At 37.4% G+C, this 8982-nt stretch overlaps 2 non-coding genes across 2 annotated transcripts; one reads left to right on the forward strand and one right to left on the reverse strand.

Annotated features, from left to right (window-relative positions):
• The first annotated feature begins 2720 nt into the window (after positions 1–2720).
• On the forward strand, positions 2721–2827 carry LOC121206510 (small nucleolar RNA R71). The gene has a single exon (XR_005901552.1). It is a non-coding gene; the product is annotated as a small nucleolar RNA R71 (small nucleolar RNA).
• A 5519-nt stretch (positions 2828–8346) lies between these two features.
• On the reverse strand, positions 8347–8453 carry LOC121206761 (small nucleolar RNA R71). The gene has a single exon (XR_005901927.1). It is a non-coding gene; the product is annotated as a small nucleolar RNA R71 (small nucleolar RNA).
• Between the last annotated feature and the right edge of the window lie 529 nt (positions 8454–8982).

Genomic DNA, 8982 nt, shown 5'->3' on the forward strand with positions numbered 1-8982 from the left:
ATCGGCAACATATTTAAAGAAAATAGAGAGAAAAGAGTAAACAAACGCAAAAAGAAGAGACTTGGGGCGTCAGAATCGGTGTTGTATGTAGCGGCTAGGGTTAGGGATTTTTGGGAGGGAGATGATGAATAGTGAGGGGTTTATATAGATTTTGGAGCACACGGCCGTAGAACACACCCGTGTGCCCTAATTTTTGTCTGTGTGTCTTGCGAATTTTGAATTTGGGCGCGTTTGACATTCGGCCCATGCCTGTGTGGCTTAGGTGTGTCGGCGCACACGACCGTGTCGCACGGCCGTGTCTTGCTTCGTTCGCTTCTCCCATTCCCGTGTTCATTTTGACAATGTCGACCACGGGTGTAGGGCACGGACGTGTCGCACGCCTGTGTTACATTCTCAGTTTCAACCATGGTTTCAAGGCACGGGCGTGTCTCATGCCCATGTTGTTTTGGCAGTTTTGCCCACGGCCATGTGACATGGCCGTGGCAACTTATCACATCTCGTGTTGGGAAAAATCTTACCCTGTTTTCACACGGTCGTATCGCACGGCCGTGTCTCCACCTATGGTGTGAGCACGGCCTAAGGCATGCCCGTGTGCCTGGCCATGTGGATGGGAAAACCCTGTGTTTCAAGACTTAATTAATAGGTTAGATGTGAAAAATTATAATTAAATAAGTCATTATTGTTAATGCTTGGGTTGCCTCCCGAGAAGCACTTATTTATAGTCTTAAGCTGGACTTACCTCTCTTCTGTATGGTCAAGGCGGTGCGAGGAGTTTACACTCCTCATCCCTGCTATCAACTTTATCAACATAAGGTTTAAGACGAGTATTGTTTACCTTAAAAGTACCAAATTTTGGATGAATTACCTCGACTGTACCATATGGGAAAATACTGAGTACCGTAAGAGGAATTTCTTCATTAGGTTCAGAAGTGGTAAGACGAGGATCTGCTGCATCTAGTAGTACTTTGTCTCCAACCTTAAGTTGATTTGGTGAGGTATTGAGCTCGTCCTGGCTCAGTTTCGGTTTATCGGGTGTTCTTCATTTCTGTGTCCACCATTCATCTAACTCTTCGATTTGTAGCCTTCGTTCTTCATAAATAGGTCCTTTGTTATTGTTTAAACACGGCTCATATGCGTTCTTCGTAACTGTTTCCTACACAGAGGATTTCACCACATGATCAGTACTAGTAGAATGATTTATACAAGCACCTTCAATTTTTGATGTGTTACTCGAATTACGAGCTTAAAGGGTGATTGTTTCATCTCCCACACGAAGTGTGAGTTCACCTGTACCAACATCAATAATGGTTCTAGCCGTCGCTAAAAAGGGTCGTCCTAAAATTAAAGGTGCGTTACTATCCTCTTTCATGTCTAGAACAACAAAGTCTATTGGGTATATAAATTTTTCGATCTTAACAAGAACATCTTCAATGATACCCCTAGGAAATCTAATGGTTTTATCAGCCAATTGAATGCTCATCCTAGTTTGTTTGGGTTTTCCAAGACCTAGCTGTTTAAACATTTTATAAGGCATAACATTAATGCTTGCCCCTAAGTCAGCCAATGCATTATAAACATCTAAACTACGAATTAAACAAGGAATCGTAAAACTCCTTGGATCTTTCAATTTGTTGGGTAACTTATTCTGTAATGTAGCTGAGCAAACTGCATTCAATTCCATATGCGGCGCCTCATCCAACTTTCGTTTATTTGTTAAAAGCTCCTTTAAGAATTTGACTGCGTTTGGCATCTACGAAAGAACTTCAATAAACGGTAAGTTTATATGTAGTTTTTTTAAAAGTTTAAGGAATTTACCAAATTGTTCGTCTGATCGGTCTTTCCTTGTCGCATTGGGGTATGGCACACGAGGTTTATATTCTGTACTCACCGGCTTTGGGTCATTTTAGCCTACCTCATTCTTACCTTTGCTTACCACTGTTTCTGGCCTTGGTTTTGCAATTAACCCTTCCTCCTCCTCAATGACAATCGCGTTGAGTTGCCCCATTGGGTTAGATTCAGTGTTGCTTGGTAGGCTACCTTGTGGTCGTTCAGAAATTAACTTAGCGAGCTGTCCAATCTAAGTTTTGAGCCCCTGGATTGACGCTTGTTGATTTTTAAGTGCTGTCTCAGTATTCTGAAAACGAGTTTCTGACACCAAGATGAATTTGGTTACCATCTCCTCAAGGTTCGACTTCTTTTCTTGCTGGTAAGGTGGTTGTTGAAATTCGGAGGATGATGTGGCCTTTGATTTCCTTGACCGCCCATGAGAAATTAGGATGGTTCCTCCAACCTTCATTATAAGTGTTACTGTATGGGTTATTTTGGGGTCTAGAGTTATTGTTACCCATATATTAGACTTGTTCCTCCTCGATGCTAGGTTGAAAGGTTGATATTCTGTGTATGCTCCTCCTCCATTCGAATCACACCTCATCATTGGATGTACCTGAGTAAAACCACACAAACCATCAATCTTTTTATTTAAGAGTTCTACTTAGTTAGGTAGCGTAGTAATCGCATTGAGGTTGAAAACATTGGTTTCTTTCGTCGGCTTTTTTCTCATAACTTGCCACTGATAGTTATTCAGTGACATCTCCTCAATAAATTTGTAAGCCGCCTTAGGTGTCTTATTATTGATAGTTCCTCCAGCGGCTGCATCAATCATCTGTTGAGTCGAAGGATTCAGGCTATTATGAAACGTTTGAACTTGTAGCCAAAGCGGTAACCCATGGTGAGGGCACCTTCTCAAAAGGTCATTGTATCTCTCCCATGCATCGTAGAGTTTTTTTAAATCCATCTGCACAAAAGAAGAGATATCATTACGTAATTTGGCTGTTTTAGCCGGTAGAAAATATTTTAATAAAAAAATTTTGGTCATTTGTTCCCGAGTAGTGATTGACCCTCGTGGTAACGAGTTCAACCATTGTTTAGCCTTATTCCTTAATGAAAAGGGAAACAACTGAAGGCGAATGGCATCATCAGAAATGCCATTAATTTTAAAGGTATCGCAAAATTCTAGGAAATTTGCCAAGTGAGCGTTGGGGTCCTCGTCCTGCAAACCATTAAACTGAATAAACTGTTGTATCATTTGAGTTGTGTTAGGTTTCAATTCAAAATTATTCGCAACAATAGCAGGTCTAATTATACTTGACTCAGTTCTTGTTAAATTAGGTTTAGCATAATCATACATAGTACGTGGAGTAGGATTCTGATTTACTGGATCAGCAGCAATTGCAGGAGGTACCAGATTTTCTAGGTTTTTAGCCATCTCCTCGGTTGTGGTTGAAGTATCGTTCTCTTGCTAGTCTTCTATATATCTTAGGCTTCATCTTATTTCTCTTCGATTTCTGTGAACTGTGCAGTCGATCCACTGTCAAAAAGTAGTGGTCCTGACGGGTTTCTTCTGGTCATAAATTAGAAAAACCTGTCAAAAGAAAATAAATGAAGAATTAGAAAAGAAAATAAAAATTTAAATTGCAATAAAAGTAAAATGGCTAAAGTAATAAAAATCGAGTGTTCCTAATATCCTAGTTCCCCGGCAACGTTGCCAAAAACTTGATCGCGTGATATTCGTAATACGTTTTAAAGATTTATAAATAAAACGTTCTTGAGATTAACTTATTATCACGATTAAGGCAAGTATACCTATCGAACAGTAGTATAGTTCAGCAAGGCCGGATTGTTGAACCCAAAGGAACTACGAGTACTAGTATTTACTTCCTTTTAATTATCTAGCTTAAAAATTAAAAGGTTTGGTTATCTAAACTAATTACTAACTAAGAATGCACAGAAAGAAAACTTGGGAAAATACTTTTGGGAAAATTCGATTGATTGAGACAATACATAAGGAAAAATCCACTTAGACTTCACTTGTTATTTGACTCTGAATCAGACGATTTATTCATTTGACTTGATCCGTAGAAATCCCTAAGTTATATTATTATCTCTCTCAAGACTAATAACGTCTAACCCTAGGTTTAATAATTGAAATCTCTTTCTAATTAACACCCTAGAATTGCATTAACTCGATCTATAGATTCCCTTATTAGGTTTCACCCTGATCTGGCAAAAACTTGTCACCCTATCTCTAGGCGCGCAATCAACTCCGCTTAATTATGACAAATTTACTCTTAGACAGAGTCTATTCCTCCTCTGAATAAGAGCTTAACTTGAATCAATATCCTGGAATATCAAAACAAGAATTAAGAACACATAAATAAGAACAAGTATAAAACATGAAATTAAAGGATTAGGAGCATCGAATTCACCAAATCTAAGGAGAAATCATCAGTAAATGTGTTAAGCATGGGATAAAAATATGTATAAATTACGGTTTATCAGAAATGAGCAATAGGCTCAATGGTTAAGGCGTTAGTACTTCTTTCATTCCAAGGTTTGAACCCACTTATTCTTCTTAATGTTAGGAATTTAACCAATTCTTTCCTAATTAGAATTCACAACTTGCTCCTTCTCAGAATTCCAATAGAACTAGAATTCCACCATCTTTTTCTCTTCCTTTCTTAATTAGATTTTCAATTTACCCATTGTCAAATCCTAATAGAATTTGCTCTCCATATTTCTATTTATTCTCTTTTTATTTTCTCTCCATTTTCTTTACACTATATTTTCATCTTAATTGTTGACACTTACTTTGCTTTCTCGAATCAAATCATCCTCTATTCAATCGGTCTCTCTATCGATTTTGTAATTATTTTCAGAAAACATCTTTAATATTTTCCAAAGAATTGGTAAGTACATCCCAATCCTGGTGATTAATCTCGAATTTTTATAGAATTTCTATACCATGCTAATCTTTTGATCGATTAAATGATCTTTTGCGGATCTTTCTAAAATCTTCCATTAATCTCGTAAAATCCTGATACCCAACGTTAATTCATGCAAATTTGTCATTAAAGGGCCTAATTTATGCGAATCGAATCATATTTGATTGCAAGGAATGTCAATCATACTCTTGGTGAAAGGTGTGTGTTCTATCCCAAGTGAACTAATGGTGATTATGTGTAGGAATAGAACCACACGAGAGTGTGGACCATAAGGTTAGACCACTGATAAACCGTAATATATACATATTTTTACCCCATGTTGGGCATATTTATGGATGATTTTTCCTTGGTTTCGTTGAATTTGATTCTCATAATCCTTTAATTTCATGTTTTATACTTAGGAGAGCTTAAGATAGCAAAAAGAGCAAGAAACGAGCCAAAAACAGACAAATTGGGCCTAAATCAATGTTTGACACGGCCTAGGAACTTCTACACGGGTTATTTACATGCCTGTGTGTGGCAAACAGGTAGACCACATGCTCGTGTGTCATGGTCGTGTCGACATTAATCCAAGTCAGAATTACACACGGCCTGAGCACCTTTACACGGACGTGGCATAGGATCGTGTCCCTGTCGAGCCCAAGTATAGTTCTACTCAGAAAAGGTTAATTTCGGGCATTCCTAAGTCTATATAAACACCCTAGAAGAGGATTAAGGGAGACGCAAAGTGGAAGGCAGAAAATACTCAAGGAAAGCCATCAGAATCAGCTCTGGAGTAGGATCTATATCAAGACTGAAGATTTTCATCCAATTTCCTAGAAGTTCTTTGGGTTTCTTTATGTTTTGTTGTTTTCCAAACTTTGAGATGTTTTCCATTATTAGTATGAACTAAAATCCCTAAATACCTAGGGGAGATGAAACCTAAGACGAATCTTATTACTCTTTGATTTATATGATAAATACTTGTTCTTATTCTTAAATGTGAGTTTAACCCTTGTTTTAATATTCTAGGATATTAATTCAGGTTTTTTTATGTGCTTATTCAGTGGAGCAAAAGTCCTGTTTAAGAGTAGAGCATTCATAATTAAGCAGAGTTGTATGCAATCCTAGAGATAGGAAGACATAAATCTGTCGGATTAGAGTCAAATCTAATAAGGGAGTCTATAGATTGAGTTAATGCGACAATAGGAGTTTTAATTAGAAAGAGATTTCAATTAATCAACCTAGAGTCAGTTGTTTTTAGCTTCGAAAGAGATATTAACATAAATCAGGGATTTCTACGGATTAAGTCAAGTGAATAAATCGTCTAATTTAAAGGTAATAAGTGAAGTTAGGTGGATTCTTCCTTGGGTATTGTCTTTTCCATCAGTTTTCTAAAAAGTATTTTCCAAACTTTAACCTCTGTCGTAATCTTAGATAATTGATACATATATTTACATATATTTACCCCATGCTAACGCATTTTATGGATGATTTTCCATAAGAATTGGTGAATTTTATGCTCCTAATGCTTTAATTTCATGTTTTATACTTAGGAGAGCATAGGAGAGCGAAAGGAACGAGAAACAGGCCAAAAACGGAGAAAATGGGCCAAGGTACGAAATCAACACGGCCTGGACCTCCTCGCACAAGTAGACCACACGGCCGCGTCAATTTGGCAGGCTCGAGCACGGCCTAAAGTAATCAAACATGGGTGTGTGCCACAGACGTGTCCCTACCGAGTCCAAGTTAAGTCCAATTCAGAAAAGGCCACTTTTGAGGGCTTCTAGGCATTCCAAAGCCTATAAATACACCCTAGAGGAGGAAGAAAAAAGAGACGGAGAATAGGGGGTAAGGAATTACTCCAAAGAAGCTGATTGATCCATCTCAGAAGCCGGATTCATCATCAAGACTAAAGATCTCTCCCTAATTTCCCTTCAGGAGTTTTGGGTTTTCTTTATGTTTTGTATTATTTACTCTTCTAAGATGTTTTCTTATTTAGTTATGAACTAAAACCCCTAAATACAAAAGGGGAATGAAACCTAAGACGAATCTTGTTATTATTTTCTGAATCGTATGATAAATATTTAACTTGTTCTTAATTATGTGTTCTTAATTCTTGTTTTGATATCCCAAGATACTGATTCAAGTTATGCTCTTATTCAGAGGAGGAATAGACCCTGTCTAAGAGTACTTTTGTCATAATGAAGCGGAGTTGATTGCGCGCCTAGAAATAGGGTGACAAGATTTTGCCGAATTAGGGTGAAACCTAATAAGGGGATCCATAGATTGAGTTAATGCAACCCTAGAGTGTTAATTAGAGAAAAGTCTCGGCTATTCAATCTAGGGATTAGATGTTATTAGTCTTGAATAGGGAAAATAACATAACTTAGGGATCTCTAAGGAACAAGTTGAATGAATAAATCGTCCGATTCGGAGCCAGAATAACAAGTAAAGTCTAGGTGGATTTTTCCTTAGGTATTGTCTTCATTCAATCAATTTTCCCAAAAGTAATTCCCCAATTCTTTTCTCTGTGCGTTCTTAGTTTAGATAATTAGTTAATTAAAACAAAACCCTATTATTTTTAGGCTAGATAATAAAAAGACAGTCATTACTAGTACTTTTAGTTCCTTTGGGTTCGATAATCCGGTCTTGCTAAAACTATACTACTGTTTGATAAGTACACTTGCCTACATCGCGATAATAGTTAGTTCAAGAACTAGTAATTATAAATATTTAAAACCTATCACGAAACCTCGTGATTAGTAATTACTAGTACTTTTAGTCCTCGTGGATACGATATTTACGGTCTCAACATAACTATACTACTGTTCGATAGGTGCGCTTGCCTTAAGTCGAATTTTGTTAGTTAGTTTTACGACCATCAAGTTTTTTTGGTGCTGTTGCCGAGGACTAAGATATTAGGAACGCTTAATTTTTATTATTTTAGCCAATTTTTTTTATTTCAATTTAATTTTGTTTTAATTTTTAATTACTAAATTTTCTTTTCCTTACTTTTGGCAGGTTTTTATAGTTTATGACTAGAAGAAACCCGTCAGGACCTTTACTTTTTAACAGTGAAATTGAGAGCACAGCTCACAGAAATCGAAGAGAAATAAGACAGAGTGTACAATACATAGAGGAAGGGCGAGAGGACGATACCAATAACACCGAGGAGATGGCTGAAAATAGAGATAATCCGTTACCTCTTGTGGTTGCTGCAAATCCAGTAGATCAGAATCCTGCTCCTCGTACTATGTATGATTATGCTAAGCCTACTTTAACAGGAACCAAATTGAGTATAGTTAGACCTGCTGTTGCTGTAAATAATTTTGAACTAAAACCTAACACGATTCAAATGATACAACAATTTGTTTAGTTTGATGGTTTGCAGGACAAGGATCCAAACACTCATTGAGCAAATTTTTTGGAATTCTGCGACATCCTTCGCCTTTGGTTGTTTCCATTCTCATTGAGAAATAAGGCTAAACAGTGGTTGAACTCATTACCGCGAGGGTCAATCACCACTTGGGAACAAATGAACGAAAATTTTTTGCTTAAATATTTTTTGGCGGCTAAAACGACTAAATTAAGGAATGATATTTCTTCTTTTGTGCAGATGGATCTAGAAACTCTTTATGATGCATGGGAGAGATACAAGGACTTATTAAGAAGGTGCCCTTACCATGGGTTATCTCTATGGCTGCAGGTTCAGACTTTTTACAACGGTGTGAACCCCTCAACAAGGCAATTAATCGATGCAGCCGCTGGTGGAACTTTAAACAACAAAACACCTAAAGAGGCTTATGAATTTATTGAAGAGATGTCACTGAATAACTATCAGTGGCAAGTCATGGGAATGAAGCCGACAAAAGCAGCTGGTGTTTTCAACCTCGATGCGGTCACTATGTTATCTAACCAGGTAGAACTCTTAAATAAAAAGATTGATGGTTTGTATGGTTCTACTCAGGGACATCCAGTGATGAGGTGTGCTTCAAATGGAGGAAGAGTGCACAACACAGATTATTCATTCTTCAACCCTAGCATCGAGGAAGAATAAGTCCACTATATGGGTAATAATTCTAGACCTCAAAATAATCCATATAGTAACACTTATAATGCAGGCCGGAGGAACCATTCCAATTTCTCGTGGGGTGGTCAAGGAAATCAAAGGCCACAACATCCTCTAGGTTTTCAACAACCACCTTACCAATAAGAGAAG

Source organism: Gossypium hirsutum, chromosome A01 (genome assembly GCF_007990345.1).
Source record: "Gossypium hirsutum isolate 1008001.06 chromosome A01, Gossypium_hirsutum_v2.1, whole genome shotgun sequence".
Classification (NCBI taxonomy): Eukaryota; Viridiplantae; Streptophyta; class Magnoliopsida; order Malvales; family Malvaceae; genus Gossypium; species Gossypium hirsutum.